The following is a 20,489-nucleotide window of genomic DNA, read 5'->3' as shown; positions in this document are numbered from 1 at the left end:
ACCTGTGGGATAGAAACACAGCAATTGTTTAATAGAGTACATTAACACTATTATTCATAATACTAATATTTACTGATAATCAGCAGGGTTATTGGTGCAGCACAGACAGGAAGATACCGTCCTTACCCAGGGATTTTGTAATTTAAATGAAATATAGAAAATAAGAGTACAGAGTAAAGGCAAAGTGAGAGACACATTGAAGATCCAGTCTTTGAGAAGTGCAGTATTTTCTGTCTCTTTTGGGGGGATTAGTGATGAGTTCCACAAAACAGATAGAGATTTGAAAAGGAAAGGGTTAGTGACTGACACACACAGAGAGTATTACAGTACAAGAACTGAAGAGGACTGCGTCCTAGTGAATCTGCAAGTTAATTTACATAGGCAGTATCTAGCTAGGGTACTGGGATGAATACTGCTTTTATGAAAATGTTTATTCATGGGTGCTTTCCAACCATTGATCTAAGGTACATAAATTTTCACTCTAAGCTTTCTGCTGTAATATCCTTTATAGTAGATCCTCTTCTCTGAGTTATCAAAAGCTTCAGTCTCACCAGCGTTCCTTCCCAGTCTCACCTTCTAAAACTGTTGTCACTGGTCAGAATTGGTTAGCCAGGGTCTCATAATCTTCCAATCATCACTATATAAAAGTGATCAGCAAACAGCATATTCCAAGAAGGATCTCTTCAATATTCTCACTTATCATATCTATGACAACCGCAAACAAAAAATGGCTCAGTGCGGACCATGATGCAGTCCACCATTTACTGAGAATTCTCTGCTGTAGCCTCATTTGGGTTTGACTATGCTAGTTACTCCATTATACATATCCTTCTGGAACCCCACTCTGTTGCAAACTCCACCAAACTAATTTTCTTGGTATAAGATCATACAACTTCTCCAAATCCACAAAAACCATGCCTGGTTACTATCTCTTTTCTCTAACCCTCTCCATGAAGATTTGTAAAGCAAATATGGCATCAGTTGTACTCTTTATCTGGCATAAATCCACATTTATCTTTCCAAATGTCAACTTGTTCCACGCATGTGCTTTTTCCAATAATGTTCTCCCATACTTTCATAGCATGTGATGTCAGCTTAATTAGGCAATAATTAGCACATGTTGTAATATCCTTTATATTTAAAAATGACCACAAAGCTTTTACGCCATCGATCTGGAATTTTCTTTTTTGTAAGAATATGATTGAATAGATTTGTACAGTAAATGACACCTTCCCCGTCCAGTGACTTAAGCATATTTTTTTCTGGCCAAGTGTTTTCTCCTTTTTCATTTTCCTATGTGCCTCTTTCTCCTATATGCAGTCTATCTAGCCCCAGTTTGGCTTACATGTTCTTAGTTCCTCCTTTTGGTTCTCCTCATTCATCACTGTTTCAAAATAATCAGTCTAGATTTTGTTGGTTGATTCTCCATTCTTTTGCAATGTACCACATTCATTTCTAATATTAGCAAACTCATTCACCTCTCTCATCATTTCTCTCTTGCCTTGGTCTTTTGTCCAGCGTAACCTCCTAGTCATTATATAGCTCGTCATAGGCCAGATGTTTAGCTGCCACAATCCTCCTTTTGCCTCCTTTTTTGCTTCCATGTATGTCATTATGGAAGGTAGGAGATTGAATATTGAGGTTAGCACCATAAGTGCAAGAACGGAAGACACACTTGGAAGAATGAACAACTGATGAGAAGGGACAGCAATCTGAAGATTAAATTCCAACTCTTAAAAACAGACATTCAAACAATAATAAGGAAACTACAGTCCTTCAAATTACAGAGTTATAGAAGTATTCTGAAAATATCATAGATAGACTTGCATAATACTCAAACACTAATCAGAGATCTTCTGAGAAGAAATATTTGATTTGTGGGGCACGTTTTAAAAGGTTCAGTGGGTGATGCATGTTTATGGGCACTGGAAGAAAAAGTTGATGGCAGAATATGATGAGGCAGAAAAAAAGAGCTTGAATGGACAATATGGTATCCTGGTTGGATCAAAAGTATTATTCATCTACAAAGAGATTGTACAGAATGGGCTACCATGATTGCAAACCTTCAGTAATGGAGATGCCACATAAGATATGTCATCTTATAACTTCTCAAGTCACTGGCCTGCCATTTTTTAAATGTTCTCATTTTCTTTTCACCAGATTGTTTAGGTTGAGGATTCTATCACCAATTCTCCTTTCTAGCACTGAAATCATCACTCCTAGGACTTCATGTGCCGTTTCCAGCAACATTAGATAGTTATTTCTTCCCAGCACAATTCAACACTCAGTCTGTCCGACTTTCTGGTAACCTCTATCACATGCTTCTGCATGGTTTCATCCAGAATCTCCAGGCCCATTTCAGGAGGTTGAACTCACTGAATAGTAGATTTTATAACCCTCCATTAGCATCTTAGCTTTACAACTTTTCCATTTACTCTTTTGTATATATGCCACGTTTACCCTTCTACTTAAGGCCTTACATAGCTCCAAGCTTCTTCCAGTTGGCATTCCTATATTCAAACTTGCATATCTCAGGTTATCCCACTTACCCACTGGCTTCTTTAACTTCAGCAGATCTTGTCCAGTTACAATAGTCAGGCAAGGCTGTTGTACATCACTTGTGGGGAACATCCATGTCCCCTGAGATAAACTTGACATGGACATCAGTTCACATGAGCTTACATATTTGATGAGCTTTACATAGTGGCTGTCCAAGCCTGACAACCTAGGTTTGAAATCAGAGTTTCTCTTCTCCTAGGTGATCTGCTTATCAAGACTACTGAATCCCACCTGCCCCATAAGACTTATTTTAAGGCAGTCTTTATTCACCTTGATATCTTCATCGTAGGGCCTATGTAGCATTTGATAGACGTAATCTCGCTACCAGCTACCCCACTACACCCTGCTGAAAGATGCAGTCAGCTGGTCTTTGACCACCTATTGGATATTCGCAGCTGTCCTGCATCTGCAGGACATTCCCTTGTTCACCATCCAGGGATTCACCTACTGGAATTGGTCGCTCTTTCACAGGAGGTACTTGGTAGATACTTATGACTTCATTATTGAAACATCTGAATTCTTCAGTCTTTAATGTATTTATCCTTGAAACCCTCCTATGATGTAGGGAAGAGCTATTATCCCCTTTTTGAAGATGAGGACTGAGGCACAGAGAGATTGTGACTGTAGGCGCGTCACAGGAAGTTTGTGGTGAAGAATTGTCTCAGGAAATCTGGCACATTCAGGTCCTTGTACCTAATCACTGGACCATCCTTCCTCACTGAATTATATATACTGTAACCTTAAAGGATCTTAAGTTTGATGCAGTAGTAGATGGGGAGCCAGTGGAGATACTCAAGAGGTAAGTTACTTGACTATTCTGTGCAGGGAAAATGAGTTTAGTACTGTTTTGTATGGACTGAAGCAGATTTAATGTCTGTTTGGGAAGCCAGAGAGGAGCTTATTGCATAATCTTATCATGATGGGACATTGAGTCTGATAGATAAAAGGTAAAACCAACAGCTCACATCTCCATCAGCACATATCCCATAGCACCATGTCATACCACTGTTTTAATACTACTGAGAGGGAAAATGCTACCCACTTGAATCACCAAAATCACCTTCAGCAGAACTCCTCTTTTCTCCTGGATTTATTACTGCCCTGGCCTGACCTTGCTTTATCTTATAGATCTGATTAACTCATGCGTTATGTGCTATGGTTTCTGACCATTTGCCAACATTAGTGGCTTGAGTTTGTTTCATGGAATTTTTATATAAAGAGAATTCCTCACTTGTACTGGTCAAGTTCTCTACGATCTAATGAAAAATAAGGTGTCTCTTAAGAATGCTGTAGCTCTACAGGATTTGAAAATTGGTCTATGTTACTGAGGTACCACATGCTGTACAGTTCCGTTGAAATTGTACCTGAGGCCATAATACAGGAATATATACGTTTGGGGGAATAAGTAAATGCCATCCAGGCTATCAAGACTCATTCCATTTACTGATTCTGTTCACCTTTCATAACCTATTTTTGGTTTTTGAATGACACTCTAGTGTTTTTTGTCTTAGCAATATTGGCCTGATAGGCTATTTCAGTCATTGAAAAAGTGCTTTCCCGACATCTGTCCGAAATTTTTTTTCATTTCATTCATGACATCTGTTGTACCAATGCCAATTTTAGGATTGTCTCCAGTCAGATGAGTCACTATTTGGGAATACACAATTTACTGCCATCTTGATCTCTTGAAAATCTTGAGAGAAGTAGCATTCTTGCATTATTTCACATAGGAATCTCACAGGAACAATATTCTCTGCCACGATTTCAGGTGTGAAGTGTCTTCTGTAGGCTAGACCAGAACAACAAAAGTTTTGATTTGGTTGATTAATCTGAAGCAATGAAATTTTTTCTTTCTTTCTTTCACTAGGGATATTCTATAGCTACAAGTTAGACAAAGTGCATCCGATGAAGTGAGCTGTAGCTCACGAAAGCTTTTGCTCTAATAAAATGTTGTTAGTCTCTAAGGTGCCACAAGTACTCCTTTTCTTTTTGCGAATACAGACTAACACGGCTGCTACTTACTCTGAAACCATTTAATAACATGGGTTACTAAGGGTATCTAAAGTAACCCAATAGCCCACACTACAGTGTTTTAACATTGTTGTTAGCAATGTTGATTGGAAATACCAGAGGAACATACAGCTTGGCAATATCAGAAAAGGAGCTTTTTTACTTAAGTGAAGGTGCCCTCATTCTTCTAGTTGATCACATATTGACATGAGTGTGGCTCTGTAATCAGCTCAGGGGTCTAATCACATGGATCAGCGTGCAGGAGCAGGACTTTCGTTACTATCATGGACATTCTAAGCTCCAATTATGGATTATATTGTGAGACAGAACATTTGTCTAAATACTAGCAAGGTGGAGGAATAAATGTGGAATCAGAGAAGTGAAACGACAAAAACAACAACCCAGTATTTGGTAGCATTTGTCATAGGATTAATACCTAGATTTTCAGTTTACCATTTTGTCATACTGCTCATTTCTGATACTAAAACCTGCTATGGCACAAGGTATGCAGTGAGATTGTCTAAATTACTGGAAAGTGAAGCCATTAGACATATACCAGAATTGAAAAAGTTTTTGATGCAAGTTTGCCCAAGCAAATTAAAGTTTTTCACCTAGTGTTGAAACAAAAGGGATCTCATGAATTTTTAAAGCATTTTGAACAGTTGTTTGAAACCTTTCCAGTATGGCCAGTCACTTGTGTAACTGTGGACTAACAGCCAGGATTAACTTTTCCTCACATAATATAATTCTAAAAATACCCAAATACTTTTTTTCCCCTTGGTGCCGACCTCAGATACACAGTGAAATACCTTCTCTCTGCTGTGATCTGAAAGAAAACCAGCTAACCTGTAAATAACGAAACTGAGAGAAAAGTAAGGAAAAAATACTAAATTTATCTATTGCTGTAGTAATCACAAACCAATGTACTTTATATATATGAAAAATATTTATTCATATAAAAACCTATATATAATAAAAAAATTTTAGTTCATCTACCCTTTGTACCATCGCTTATCTTCTGAGGCCTGGTTATAACTTAAAAGTGTTACCAGTATAACTACTTCAGTTAGAGATTGTAAAGGTTTGGACTCACCCCTGCGGTGCCTCCTGCTGGTCATTGTAGGGATTAGCTCATCCAGCACCAGACCACCCTCTGCAGGCCAGTGATCTGCCTTACCGCCGGCCCCCGCGTCCCTCTCAAGACCTGGTGCCCCTTCTCTGGGGTGCTGCCCCCTGTCCCCCCACACTCTCAGGTTCTGGGTCTCCCCACCCAGGGGAACCTCCACCCTCTAATCCCACCTCACCTCAGTTCCTGGGCTAACTGCCAGTCCCCACTTAGCCCCTTGTATCAGGGCAGACTGCAGTGTATACACCACTCATCATAGGGGAGTTTTGGACCTGCTGCCTCCAGCTACCCATGGGCTGCCCCTCTGTAACCCTGCACCTGTTCAGCCTGTAGTCAGGCCTGAGGCTTTCCAGGCTGGAGCTCCCAGCTCCTCTGGCCCTTCCCCAATCTGGGTGTCCTTCTCCCTCTATAGGCGAGGGAGACTGACTGGGCTCTTGGCTCACAGCCTCTTATAGGGGCCAGCTGGGCCTGATTGAGCTGGCCACAGCTACGGCTGCTCCCTTCATCAGGCTGGGCTTTTCCCCCACAGCCCCAGCCCTCTCCCCGGCTGGCCTCAGCCCGGAGCGGGTATCACACCGCTACAGGGATGTAATTTTTTTCTAAAAACAAAATAATTATACTGGTAAAAGTCCTAATGTGGATGCAGTTATTCTGGTATAAAGGTGTCTTATTCCACTATAGTTATTTCCCTTCTTGTATGGAAATAGCTACACTTGTATAAAGCATCTTTATATCAGTAGAGCTGACCCTACACTGGGGTGTTGTATTGCTTTAAACATTAGAAGTATATTAAAGTGGTATAACTTTCTAGTGTAGACTGTAAGTTTTCCTGGGTGCTCAGCACAACGGGGTCCTGAAGCTGATTAGGCGTCTGGGCCTTACTTTGTAATATAAATTGAAATAGTTATCATGCTATAGTACTGTGCTTCTATTTCTATGCAGTACTGAGAATCAGAATTGTGGACTTTGGTCATTATTTTTTTTCCTAATATTGGCCTTGAGTGTTTTTTTAAGTTTAACTAGTCCAATGGAACCAATATGATCACCTATAGACCCCTCTGAATCAGATCTTGGAAAACAGAAGTTCAGGCATGCACCTCCATAGCCACTCAGCCCAAACAGCTACCACACTCTTGGACAGGTAGGTTTCAGACATAGTCATCAAAAGATACTCCATAGACTATTAGAGTTCCCTTCCGCAATGGATTTTTTTTCTAGCTCTGTGTCTAAGAGCCCAACAAAATGTGCTTAGATGGTAAAAGCAATGGTAACCAGCCTCAAGGAATAAAGAGAACAAAAAAAATATGTTTCTTCTCTTCCTAGTCTTGAATATTCAGGAGGGATGAGAGACCATATGGATCCAAAAGATGTTTGAAGGTCAGTCGAGAAAACAAAACTGAATATCAGAAGTCGAAATCCACCTATCTCAAGATCCTCATTTAGCCTCAAAGAGGCCTATATGTACACATCCCTATTAGTCCCTCAGGTTCTTTCATGACCCAGACATTATCAATTCAAAACATTACTCTTCAGCTGTTTAATGTCCTCCAGAAGTGTTTACCAAGTGCTAGTGGTCCGGATAACTGTGCTTTGCAACAGACTACACGCCATCCTGAACAGATTGCCATCCAGAGAGAACATACCGGATATGGATGGTACAATCAGATTGTCTCAGATCCATGTATCCATCCCAGTATATTTCTGAAATGTCAGCTCCCTCCCTCTCAGAGCACCTGGAGTCATCATGGTTGCTAATTTGTATAGAATATTGCTCTCTGTGGTAAGAGAGACTCTAATCCAATACATTTTTCCTCTTATTTTCTCCTAAGAAAATCATTTTGATGCTACCATCCAAAATTATATACTCTAAAATCGGGGCAATTTTTCTTCTTTGGCAGTTCATTTATGACACTTATCATTCACACTTCAATAAGGAAATGACAATTGCACAAAAACTTGTAAAAATAGTCCCTGAGGCATTTTGAGGGTTTATGTACACAATTAGGTTTTTATTCTTTTCATATTTCATATACAAAAGATTTCACATCACGTTTTCAATCTACAATAAGTATTGCAACTAAATTATGTAGCTTCCATGTCCAAGGTCTAGTTGCCTATTGTTCAAATTATTCCTTTTTGGTCTAACCATTCTTATGCTACAAATGCTGCTATTCTTACCCTTGCAACATATGGATATACATATAAGTGACATAGACCATGAAAATGGATTACCTTGAGTTTATGAACAGGTAATTCTATTTTCTCTAAGTCATAATAATAAACATCATTGCATTTCAATTTGATTTTGGCCTCTGTGACTCAGCTGTGTCAAGTGTAATATGGAATAATTCAAAAGACTAAAAGTAAAATCTGCCAGTGAGTTGCTGACTTTGAATTTAGAGAAGTGCAGAATATAATAATGCATACTGATATGAAAACTCGAGACTTAGGTGGAAGGAGTTTTGTACAGCTCGTTTTTTGGGATCTTGGTGGGGAAAAATACAGTATAAGGCTGTTAAATAGATGAAATAGTTGTGGCCCTGAGCTCACTGAAGTCATAAAGTGCCTGAACACACACAACTCGAAACACACTAAGATTTAGAAACTATTATAATAGTGACAGTAATCTTAATATTAGGAATAATCTCTAATATTAATATAATGATGATTATTTACTCTATTGAGCAGTATTTTATTTTGTTGCTTTACTGGCATGCAGAAGATAAAAGCAATTTTAAGATACAAAGTGTTTGCATATTCTGACAATGGAACACTCTCTGGACTCTTGCTCTGTGTCCATTCCTTTTCACCTTCCTCCAGTGACTGTATATGAAATTGGTGACTGATGTAATGTCGGAAACGTCATTGAATGGGAGTTGCTTAGTTCATTGATATATATAGTCAGAGAAGCGTTAGGAATACTCTGCCTGAAACAGCACCACAACCGAGTGAAGAGTTCTTCCACATAGTTGGCAAACACAGGGCTGCCCTAGATTTTGCAGAGCTCTATGCAAACTGACATGCAGAATCCTATCAAGCTCCCTCACCCATTTATGGCAGAGTTCCCTGTGTAAGTATACCCATGATGCTATTCCATGTTTTGTTCCTGCTTTCCTGTAATCACTCATACTGAGTAACTGCCTCCTTAGCAGTTAATGAACATGAATAGGCTTTGACTATATGGACTGGAAAACCAGTAGGTGGAGCTTTCCAAATATGGAGCAGTGGAATGGTATGATGCATGTACCATCACTTTTAATAGTGTTTCATTCCAAGTCCTCGTAAGGCCTATAAAATTATGCAGTCACCTTTCAAATTCTGGAAAACATTGTTTTTATTCTTATGAAATATTTTTGATAAAACAACTGAGAGAGTCCATTGCACAGAATAAGACATCCTGTTAAGTCCCTTAATTACTCTGTCAGAGTAACTTGTTTGAGGTCCCCACTTGTGACAAACTGCAAGAAAGGGCACCTAAAGATAATATTGAGCTCCAAGGGAGGCCACTCAGTTTTAATGTGAAGGAAAAGTCTTCAACCCTGATTTGGAACATTATTAATATGCATAGAGTTTTGAACTAGGCCAGGAAGGATACTGCACTATTTACTGAAATGGTTTGTAAAAGGTAATAGTAGGAGACATATCTATATAACCCCTGACTCTGAATCAATGGTGAATGGAAAACATCATAGATTCATAGATACTAAGGTCAGAAGGGACCATTCTGATCATCTAGTCCGACCTCCTGCACAGCGCAGGCCACAGAATCTCACCCACCCACTCCTATGAAAAACCTCACCCATGTCTGAGCTATTGAAGTCCTTAAATCATGGTTCAAAGACTTCAAGGAACAGAGAGCCTCCCTCAGTCAACCATGCCCCATGCTACAGAGGAAGGCGAAAAACCTCCAGGGGCCTCTCCAATCTGCCCTGGAGGAAAATTCCTTCCCGACCCCAATATGGCAATCAGCTAAACCCTGAGCATATGGGCAAGATTCACCAGCCAGATACCCAGGAAAGAATTTTCTATAGTAACTCAGATCCCATCCATCTAATATCCCATCTCAGGGGATTTGGCCTATTTACCCTGAATATTTAAAGATCAATTACTTACCAAAATCCCATTATCCCATCATACCATCTCCTCCATAAACTTACTGAGTAGAATCTTAAAGCCAGATAGATCTTTTGCCCCACTGCTTCCCTTGGAAGGCTATTCCAAACTTCACTCCTCTGATGGTTAAAAACCTTTGTCTGATTTCAAGTCTAAACTTCCTGGTGGCCAGTTTATACCCATATTGTTCTTGTGTCCACATTGGTGCTGAGGTTAAATAATTCCTCTCCCTCTCCTGTATTTATCCCTCTGATATATTTATAGAGAGCAATCATATCTCCCCTCAACCTTCTTTTAGTTAGGCTAACAAGCCAAGCTCCTTAAGTCTCCTTTCATAAGACAAGTTTTCCATTCCTTCGGCTCATCCTAGTAGCCCTTCTCTGTACCTGCTCCAGTTTGAATTCATCCTTTTAAACAGGAAGACCAGAACTGCACACAGTATTCTAGGTGAGGTCTCACCAGTGCCTTGTATAACGGTACTAAAACCTCCTTATCCCTACTGGAATGCCTCTCCTGATGCATCCCAAAACCGCATTAGCTTTTTTTCACAGCCATATCACATTGGCAGGCTCAGTCATCCTATGATCAACCATACTCCAGGTCCTTCTCCTCTTCCGTTACTTCTAATTGATGCGTCCCAACTTATAGCTAAAATTCTTGTTATTAATCCCTAAATGTATACCTTACACTTCTCACTATTAAATTTCATCCTATTACTATTACTCCAGTTTACAAGTAATCCAGATCCTCCTGTATAATATCCCGATCCTTCTCCGAATTGGCAATACCTCCCGCTTTGTATCATCTGCAAACTTTATTAGCACACTCCCCACTTTTTGTGCCAAGGTCAGTATAAAAGATTAAATAAGATTGGTCCAAAACCGATCCCTGAGGAACTCCACTGGTAACCTCCCTCCAACCTGACAGTTCGCCTTTCAGTAGGACCCGTTGCAGTCTCCCTTTAACCAATTCCTTATCCACCTTTTGATGTTCATATTAATCCCCATCTTCTCCAATTTAACTAATAATTCCCCATGTGCATGGTATCAAATGCATCAGAAGTTGTTGGTTTGGCACCTTAGAAAAAGATAGTTGATACTTGTTGATTCCTAAATGTGGGCATGAAAAGGTATTATATTCATTAGCTAGGTTGTTGAAAGAGAATAATTTTATTCAAGCAACTACAATTTATAGACTGGATGAACAAAGATCAAGTAAGCTGAATCATACATAATTGTTCCCTCTGCGTACAAGGATGTTAACCCACCATTTGTGCCACCAACATTTTTGTTGTACATAATATTACCAAGCAAGGCATGCATATTAACATGCATATGTGTTAACATATCTTTTGAGTTAGCAGGACCCATAACTCATTCATGTGAATGAATTTTCCAGGAATCATTGGTACTATCAGTTGAGCTTTCCCACTGTAACAAAGTAATGAATTTCACATTGGATTATGGAATTATAATTATAATTATGGAAGCAACATTACCCACTGGCTTGAAGAAATTAACAGGCATCTTCTTCCTTAGTTCAAAGCAGCAGAAATTCTTATGAATAACCTTTAGTTTTGCCACAGAAAAGGAAATCTGGTAAAGATGAATCTGTTATGTCAAATGCCCATTTTAAAGAATAAAAGAAATGAATTAATTTATTGAGATTTATAATAAGGCTCACAATAAGATGATGACAATATCAAAAAAGGAAAGGACTGAATAATGAGACTAAGCAATCAAAGTGTACTGCCTATAAATATAATTAATTAATCCAGTTAACTTCTATTCTTGTTAACAAAGGGGACCACACAGAGGGTGACTTTCAGTACATTTATGGTGATATTCCTACAGTGGTCTAAAAAAATTGGAAAGCAGACTATATTGGAGAGAAAGTTAGTTTTCTGATTTTAAAAAAAGTACTAGGATTAAATACTTTTACCCCACTACCCCCAACAATATCCAGAGCCGGAAAACCAATTCTTCTTCAAGTAGTGTCCCTATGATGCTCCACACCAGGTGCACATGCTCCTCTCAGTCCCTTGATCGGAGATTTCTAGCTAGCAGTGCCTGTTCGGCCTGCTCATGCGCCATGTACCTCTTTGTGGTAGACCCCAAGGCAAACACGCTTCTCAGTTCTTCTCTACCGCCTTGCTTTGAGCCTTTCTCTTCACTTCTATTAAAAGTTAGTTTAGCTTAGCATTTGTTAGTGTTAGTATGGTTGGATATTTTAGCTGAGAGGACTGTTTTCCCTCCCTTTTCCCTGAAGTTTTGTCTGTCCTGGCTGGGTATGCCTGGTTCCTCAGGCTTCAAACGTTATCTCTCCTGCTGAGAGGCCATGTCAAGAGCCATGGATACTCCAAGTGTGTCTGATGCCTAGGAGAGTCCTGTATCTCCCAAAGTGCTCCTTTTGTTTACCCCTTACGTCCAGGGCTAAGAAGAGCAGGGAGATAAATCTCCGACAGTTAACAATGGGAATGTTCCCTGCAACCACCCTCTGATCCAGGTCTGAAAACCATCCCATAAGTCTGTCCACAGACAAAACCAGTGCCACGTCTGGGTTAAGGCGGGCGACTGCACCAATGGCAGAGCGCAATACTTCAGTGCCAATGATAGAGCCAAGCTCGATGGTACTCTGTGTTTCTCTTTACTGGTGGAGGGTACAGGTGTCCTGTTGGAGCAGTGTTTCCTCTCCCGGAGCTCTGGGGCTTTGCAGGCCTGCTACCACAGAAGAGTCCTTGACCTCCACAGTATCCTAAGAGACCGGGGACCTGGTCTGTTTTGCAGGAAGCTTTTGAAGCACTCTGGGAAGACTCCCAAAAAGAGGAGCTTGGACTCTTTGTCTAAGGAGCCAGCTGCAAATCAGACCAGGTCCCCGGTCTCTTAGGATACTGTGGAGGTCTTCCTGTGGTAGCAGGCCTGAAAGCCCCAGAGCTCCAGGGAGAGGAAACGCTGCTCCAACAGGACATCTGTACTCTCCACCAGTAAAGAGAAACACAGAGTACCATCGAGCTTGGCTCTATCATTGGCACTGAAGTATTGCGCTCTGCCATTGTGCAGGTCGCCCGCCTTAACCCAGCCATCGGTACCAATGCAAATAGTTCAGGCCGGGGGTGCCTGTACAAGTGGTACCCTCAGTAAGGGCAAGCATCAACGCCCACAAAGCCTGTGGAATGCTCAGTGATACTAGTACCGTCAGCTCCAGCCAGAGCAACTTTTGCTATGGCGTCAGTACGCAGGTACTTTCTGATACCTCAAGAACTCCATTACACAAGGTTCTCTTGGTGTTGGATGAACCAGAGTCCCCGTTGCTATTGGATACCAAGCGTCCCACAGTACCTTAAGTCTCTGAGTGGCCCCTCTCTGGCACAGGACTTTCCTCCATCTTCGTTGACTACCCCCCCATGGGAGGACGTAGAGGAAGAAAAAGAGGACTCCCAGCAAGTTTCCTCAATTCTTTTAGGGATTCTGCTACACACCCCTCTGGGAATCCACCTTCATCCAAGTAGGGCTTTCGGCACATCAAGCATGGTGGAATCAACCCGGTAAACCACCCCCTCACCTCCAGAGACCCTGACAATGGTCATTTTGTGGCATGTGGGCTGTCTATCAGCAACAGTTCAACAAACCACTAGTACCATCCTGGCTGGATACCAGGGCTCCACATCCTTCCTCTATCCTTCCAAAGCAGGAGGAGAGGTTTGAGGAGTTAGACTTAAGGTAAATGAGGAGTCACCCCATGAAACTCCCTTTTAGTCATCAGTGCTGGATGAGCACTTATGCCTCCCCTTCCTTCCATCACTGATGATTTCAGACAATTCCAGGATCTCATTAGAAGGATAGCGGACACTCTGCAGAGTGTCAGAGACCAGCAACGTAAACTGCTTGATGTTTTGCAGTCAACACACCCTCCAGGTGGCACTGCCCATAATGAGGCTCTCCTGGATCCATCTAAGATGGTATGGTAGATGCTGGCAACTATTCCACCAGTGTGCAAAAGGATGAACAAGAAGTATTATATGCCCTCTAAGGACAGTGACTTTTTTTTTGTTTTTCCACCCATTCTTAAATCCCTCTTTGTGGATGCTGTGAATTAGTGGGGAGATGGCACATTTCCAGGGCTACCCCCTATAAAAAGACCGAAAGTACGGGACCTCCATAGACGAAAGTCTTACTCATTCACAATGTTGCAGTTCTCTGGGTACCAAAGACCATGGAGTTCTTAGCAAAAATCTTATTTCCATACTCTGGATGTTAGAAGGGCCTTAACCTTCTACTTGGATAGGACTAACAATTTAGGAGATCACCTATGCTTTTTGTATCCTGTGTGGAGAGGTCTAAGGGGGCTCCCATTTCTACTCAAAGACTTTCTAAATGGATATCAGGTTCTATCTATACCTGTTATGGGTCTGCAGGTACTCAACCCCTTAGGGGGTGAGAGCTCATTCAGCCATATCACAAGTGATATCTACGGCATTTTTGAAGAATATCCTAGATATCATTTGAGATATGTAGAACTGCTCCTTGCACTTCAGTCCATGCGTTTCAAAGCATTTTGCCCTATTCCTTGCAACCAGATTCAGTGCAGCACTTCAGAGTAGCAGCCGTGTTAGTCTGTATTCGCAAAAGAAAAGGAGTACTAGTGTACCTTAGAGACTAACAGATTATTAGAGCATAAGCTTTCGTGAGCTACAGCTCAAATGCACTTCAAATGCATCCGATGAAGTGAGTTGTAGCTCACGAAAGCTTATGCTCTAATAAATTTGTTAGTCTCTAAGGTGCCACAAGTACTCCTTTCTTAGTGCAGCACTTGGCACTGCAATATCATCTCCAGTTCTGGATCCTGCTCTGAAGCCCTCTCCTCCTTCTGGCAATGCTGTGTGGAAGTCACCTGGAGTGGAGCACCCATAGGGACATTACTTGAAGAGAAAAGTGTTACTCATCCTGAGCAGTAACTGTAGTTCTTCAAGATTTGTGTCCCTATCGGTGCTCCGCTGCCCTCTGTCCTCCTCTGCTTTGGTTGTCCCTTAAGAGGATGGGTAGAGAAGGAACTGAGGGCAGTTCTCCAGCAGACTCATATATAGCCTCGATGTCTGCCATGAGGAGGCATAGGACTCGTGCATGGGCCAAATAGGTGAAATCTCCAGTCAAGGGTTGGAGAGGCTCATACGCACCTGTAGTGGCTCCCCACAGGGGAAGAACTACAGTTATTGCACAGGGCAAGTAGCATTTCCTTTTTCTGCCTTCCCTATGCACTATTTCCTACTCAAATGCATGAGTATTCCACAGGTTTATGAGCTGTTCGTATCTGCTTTGATTCTGTGGAAAATATTGTTGAGTTTAGAAGCTGGTTTACATAGCGATGCACAGGTATACTGCAATTTGAACTTACATTGAGCCAACAGATCTGAAATTACTTTATAATTAATTACAGCAGCACTGAGATATAGGTAGGTATTAAATACATTTTACAGGGAGGTGAACTAGGGCAGAAAAAAATTAAGTGACTTATCTGAATTGTCATGCCAAGGTCAGTGTCAGAGTTGTAACTAGAATCCAGGAATCGGGATTTTCCTGCTCTTACCTCTATGCCGCAGTCTCTCCTTCCCTTAGTAAAAGATCAGTTTAATAAAATCATTGTAGTGTTTCTAAGTCTGTAAAATAATATGAATGTCTTTAAGGAATGCAATTGCATGTAGCAGGTAAAAGGTGGTCTTATTTTGAGGTTTTTTAGAGTAGCATTATAAATCAGTATGGAAAATAGTTTGTGGGGGTGTAGTGTAGACAGTCAAATTATGTAGATTAGGATTATTTTTCTGTGTATTAGTTTCATTTTTAAGGGTCTGCAAAGAATATAGAGAAAAATGTATGATATATTTATAGAATTAGTTTTGAACCTGCTTAGACATTCGGTCTTCTGCTATAGATATAATATAATGATATCTAATTTCCATGACAATTATCATAATCTCACATTTGAAATTGACATTTCAACTATTTTTCAAACAAAAAGGAATATTTGGGGTTTTGTCATTTTCCTTTTAGCTCACGATAATTTCTGTCATAAACCTCATCCCAAATAATACAGAAATAGTTCAGAGTACTATGAGTTGAGTATAAACGTTTAATGTCTGTGCATAATTACTGTGTTGTCATTTGTGACACTGTAATCAAGGCTTTGTCTTCATTTTTATTACAAACTCCCTGTTTTCAAGGGTTTGTAAAAGAGATTGATCAGGGTGAAAACTGACAGTAAAAATCAAAACAAATTAAATGTGAAGCAATTCATAATACAGAGTGATTACTATTGGCATTTTGAAAACATAATTGCAGAGTAATCAGGCTTGTAAATTATGTGCAGGGTAATTTATTTGTGAAGGAATTCAAAAGGGCTATGTATACTAGTATGCATCTTAAAATACTTTACATGTTAACTCTAAATGTGGGTTGTAAGCATATCAGGTGCATATTTTCTTTGTAAAGAAATAAACTATGTTATTTTTTCTTTTCTTAAAGATCAATTACACTAAACATAACTTAAAGTGATAGTAGAATTAAGGCTGAGCACACTAATATCTTTTCTCCACTTGACGCATGATGGACCTGAGTGCACTCTTAGGTTGGTGGGATGGGCTAGTTTAAAGGTTAATCAAGAGATAATCTCATGTCTCCTGAAGGAAAGCTACAGATTGCATTTTCTAAATCCTCCCCCACTACCATGAGTATGAATGTCACTGTGATTCTGTAAGATTTTGCATATTTATGCAGCTCCTCTGTTCACCAAAGGTGAATCTAGATTTGATGGCTCCATTTGTGAATCATGTAGACAAGGATGATTTGCTCAATTTTCATGATTCTTTGTAAGATTAAGGACATTTTAAAGCTTAAGAAAATACCTAAAACTTTGTCAGACATACTTATCATTATCTTTAAATGTTTGTGCTTCCTGTTTCTATAGGCTGCATTGTTCACCTTTGCCACCAGAGGTATGAGCCAAGCCCCTTAACTGTTTGTGCTCTCTTGTGCCTGTCATCACTATTTCTGTTTCTTGTGTGTAAGGGCAGAAGAGAGAATGCAGGTAATCAGTTTGGAGAGGTGTTCCACCAGTATGTGTTATGTTCAAAGCAACCAGTAAGTGTCCAGTGGGATAGTCATGCCCCTGATGTGTCAGAGCTTCTGAATGCCTTTGAAAAATCTGATTGAACATCCAGCCCCTTCACTATGCCCCAGACCTATCCTCCTTGAATGCTCAACACCTTGAGTTCTCAGGAGATTTGAATGAGATTAACAAACTGTTCTGAAAATCCCCTTGGCACCCAAATGTGTATTGAGCCCAGTTGCAGTACAAGCCACTTATGTCTTCACAAGCTTTTTTTTTTTAGCAATGTTTTTTAAATAGTTATTCTCAATAGCAACTATTAAAACAAGTATACATTACCTTAGAGTCTTTATCATTGTATGTAAAAGAGTGTTGATGATTTTTTTAAAAAACATAAATTAATGAGGGTGTCAACGTGTGAGACTATAACTGTGTTTCAGTTAGCCAGTGTCTACCTTATTGTAGTTAGTATTAGTATTTTAATATTGTAGTTAAAATTCATGAAAGATCTATAGGGCAGGGGCCATCTTTTTGTTCTGTGTATATACAGTGCCTAGCAAAATGTGGTCCTGGCCTATGACTAGAGCTCTTAGGTGCTTTGGTAATAAAGATAATTAATAATAATGTTATACTACATAGCTTCCCCTGGAGAGATCTTGATATTATACCACAAAAATTATATTATCATTTGGAAGAAGGGGGAGGAAGCTTTAAAAAGAGATTATCTGCTTCTCTAGTGTTCTTAAAAGACAGAATTTTTATAATTAACTTTCTCTTTCATGGGAAACCATAATATTGCTGAGTAATGTGTTTGCTTTTCCCGCTACTAACTTTTTCTGTTTGTCTGGAACCAAATACTTCAACTGGTTTTTGGACTGCAGTGTATTTTCCCTGAAAGGAGACACTTAGGCTCACTGGTGAGATGTATAATGTTAAGATGAATGTGAAATCATTATTTTCTCATTTAAAAATAGAATACACAATAACATGGTGTGATATAAGAATTTATTGCATACATGTTAAGGTGGCAGCTTTACTCCTGGGTGTCCAGGCAATTAGTTATTCAGGTCATTCCAAATGAGTCTCAATAAAACCTTTATACCCCAGCATCAGATATTCTGTATACACTGTAATTTCAAAATGAAATGTTTTAGAAGGTTTGGGGTTTGTTTTGTTCTATTTATTTAAAGTTTGGTGCTACTTTTCATATTCATCCACCAATGAAACCAGTCTTCCAAAAGCCGGAGTATAGTAACAGGAAGTTTAATTTAAAAGAAAAAAAGAAAAATCCTATTAGTGGAAACTTTAGAAACGTCTAAAAATGACCTATATAGCTTTTCCATTTACAATAATGTCACAATTCTAAGATATACTTTCTAAGACTTGAATCAATGCTATTTATCCCATTGTGAAGAAGGTGAATCTCCTGTTTCCAGTGGTAAAAGCTTCTATTTCTTATTCTGACAATAATAAGACAATAACAATAATACTCTGCAACCACCTATATAGTGCTAACATTTTAATCACTGACCTTGTTAAATATTCCATTCAAAACAACATTCAATCCCATCAGTGATGCAGGCATCATAGGGATTTTACACTTAAATTGCTTTATGTAAGAACGTGTGAGGGAACACGCAACTACTCTGTTAATGTAAAAAATTGAAGTTAATTGGAGTGAATTCATTAGTTGAATTTCAGGCTCCCATCTGAGGTTTACAGACAGAATAGCAGGGACTTCAACCCAGGCTAAAGTGTTTAAACAATTGTGGAACTAGAATACAGTTATCTTCTGTATCAAAGTTTACGTAGGGTCTGGAGTCAATGGAACTGTTTCCATTGATTTTAAGAGATGTTGAATCAGGACCTTAAACAGCAGACTGAGTACTAGATTCATCTAATGGAAAATTAAACTGACTGCCTTTGAAGACCATTTTCTTTCTCTTTCAGGGCAATAAACAATACTTCATATTTGACCTGAACCTGCAGATGTTCAGCTTCTCCAAGTCAGGCTTTTTTTATTAAATCTTAAAATGAACTATGGTTTTACTTAATTTTTAGTATCAGTAATAGAGGCACTTCTAAAATTTCTGTGGACTCTCTCCATGAAGATCAGGTCCTCAGACACATCTGGTATCATCTTTTCCACTATCCTCATCTCAAAAACCTGAATAGTGAACCTGATGCTGTGAGGAGTTGAGTCCTCATCTTTCTTTGAAGTCAGTGGCACTTGAAGCACTCAATACTTTGTAGAATTAGACCGAAGATTCCAAATACACAAACACATTTGTGTTCTGATTTTCTTGTACTTCCCACCTTCTGTTTTAGTGGTTTATTTCTTTCTGTAGGAAGTTTACAGTAATGAGAGAAGAAATATTAAATATGGTGACACAGATCATATTTTAACAAGTACATGGAAAAACATTCTTTAGAATTTTCAGGTAAAAGGCTTAATTTAAATTGCAATTTTCATTTATAAAACAAATAATCTTTTAATCCTCCTAAATTTAAACAGTTCAAATTTCCAATGGCAAATGTCAGTTCTCACTTACATTTTTACCTGTTCTAAACTTCAAAGAACTATTGGGGGGGGAAAAATCATTGTATCCCATGTCCTGTAATGTTTAAAAATGGTTCTGTCACAGTTAGTTAAAGTCAATCCTCTGTGGAGCAGCAATGGAAGAAAGATAATGTTTGTTTGTTTAATTAAAAAATAAAACTTCTCCCAAAAGAATATTAAAAAGTTATTTGAGGTGCTCATTTATTTTATTTCCTGATGATTTGACCATCATAAGAATGGCCATACTGGGTCAGACCAATGATCCATCTAGCCCAGTATCCTGTCTTCCAACAGTGGCCAATGCCAGGTGCTTGAGAGGGCAGAGGGAATAAACCAGAACAGGTAATCATTAAGTGATCCATCCAATTTTCCATTTCCAGCTTCTGGCAAACAGAGGCTAGAGACACTTCAGAGCATGGTTTTGTCTCCCTGCCCATCCTGGCTAATAGCTATTGATGGACCTATCCTCCATGAACTTATCTTCTTCTTTTTTGAACCGTGTTATAGCCTTGGCCTTCACAACATCCTCTGGCAAAGAGTTCCACACGTTAACTGTACATTATGTGAAGAAATACTTCCTTTTGTTTGTGAGAAACACAATCTTAAATGCTGGTGAACCCACAGATCAGTGGAACTGATTGGAAGTAAATGTGTATGTGTGTTTTAACAAAACTCTGCTACTTCCCTATCCTATTTATTAAACTGATTTTTTTATCATACTTTAAAACTTGTTTTTTAATATGATTATAGTCTTTTTATGACTTTATATAAAAGTGAGAGGTATGAGAGACCAGTGGTTGCTTTATGGAAAGTACAGTTGCTCTCTCGTCACAGATTGTAAATCTGATTTGGAAAAAGCTGTCTTGGCTTAAAGTTTAAACAACCTCTACTGACTTGACCCTCGTGATATCACAGTAAGCAGCAACTGTTAGCAGGAGGTGAACTCCTCCTTAGAATAGTAGAAGGATCCAAAAGTTTTGCGAGCTTTTCTTTTAATTTACAAATTGAATTAATTTTAAAATG

General features: G+C 39.4%; 1 protein-coding gene and 1 long non-coding RNA gene across 2 annotated transcripts in view; both read left to right on the top strand.

The window, feature by feature from the left end:
* The window catches only part of METTL15 (methyltransferase like 15), a 226,270-nt gene that overhangs the window by 129,398 nt on the left and 76,383 nt on the right, over positions 1–20,489 (top strand). The gene's annotated exons all lie outside the window — the stretch shown is intronic.
* On the top strand, positions 6,308–19,926 carry LOC122460522. The gene is made up of 3 exons (XR_006281881.1): positions 6,308–7,072; positions 16,766–16,793; positions 18,857–19,926. It is a non-coding gene; the product is annotated as an uncharacterized LOC122460522 (long non-coding RNA).

This window comes from Dermochelys coriacea, chromosome 6 (genome assembly GCF_009764565.3).
Source record: "Dermochelys coriacea isolate rDerCor1 chromosome 6, rDerCor1.pri.v4, whole genome shotgun sequence".
NCBI lineage: Eukaryota > Metazoa > Chordata > Testudines > Dermochelyidae > Dermochelys > Dermochelys coriacea.
Note: the sequence above shows the minus strand (reverse complement) of the source record. Positions and strands in the feature narration are given on the sequence as shown.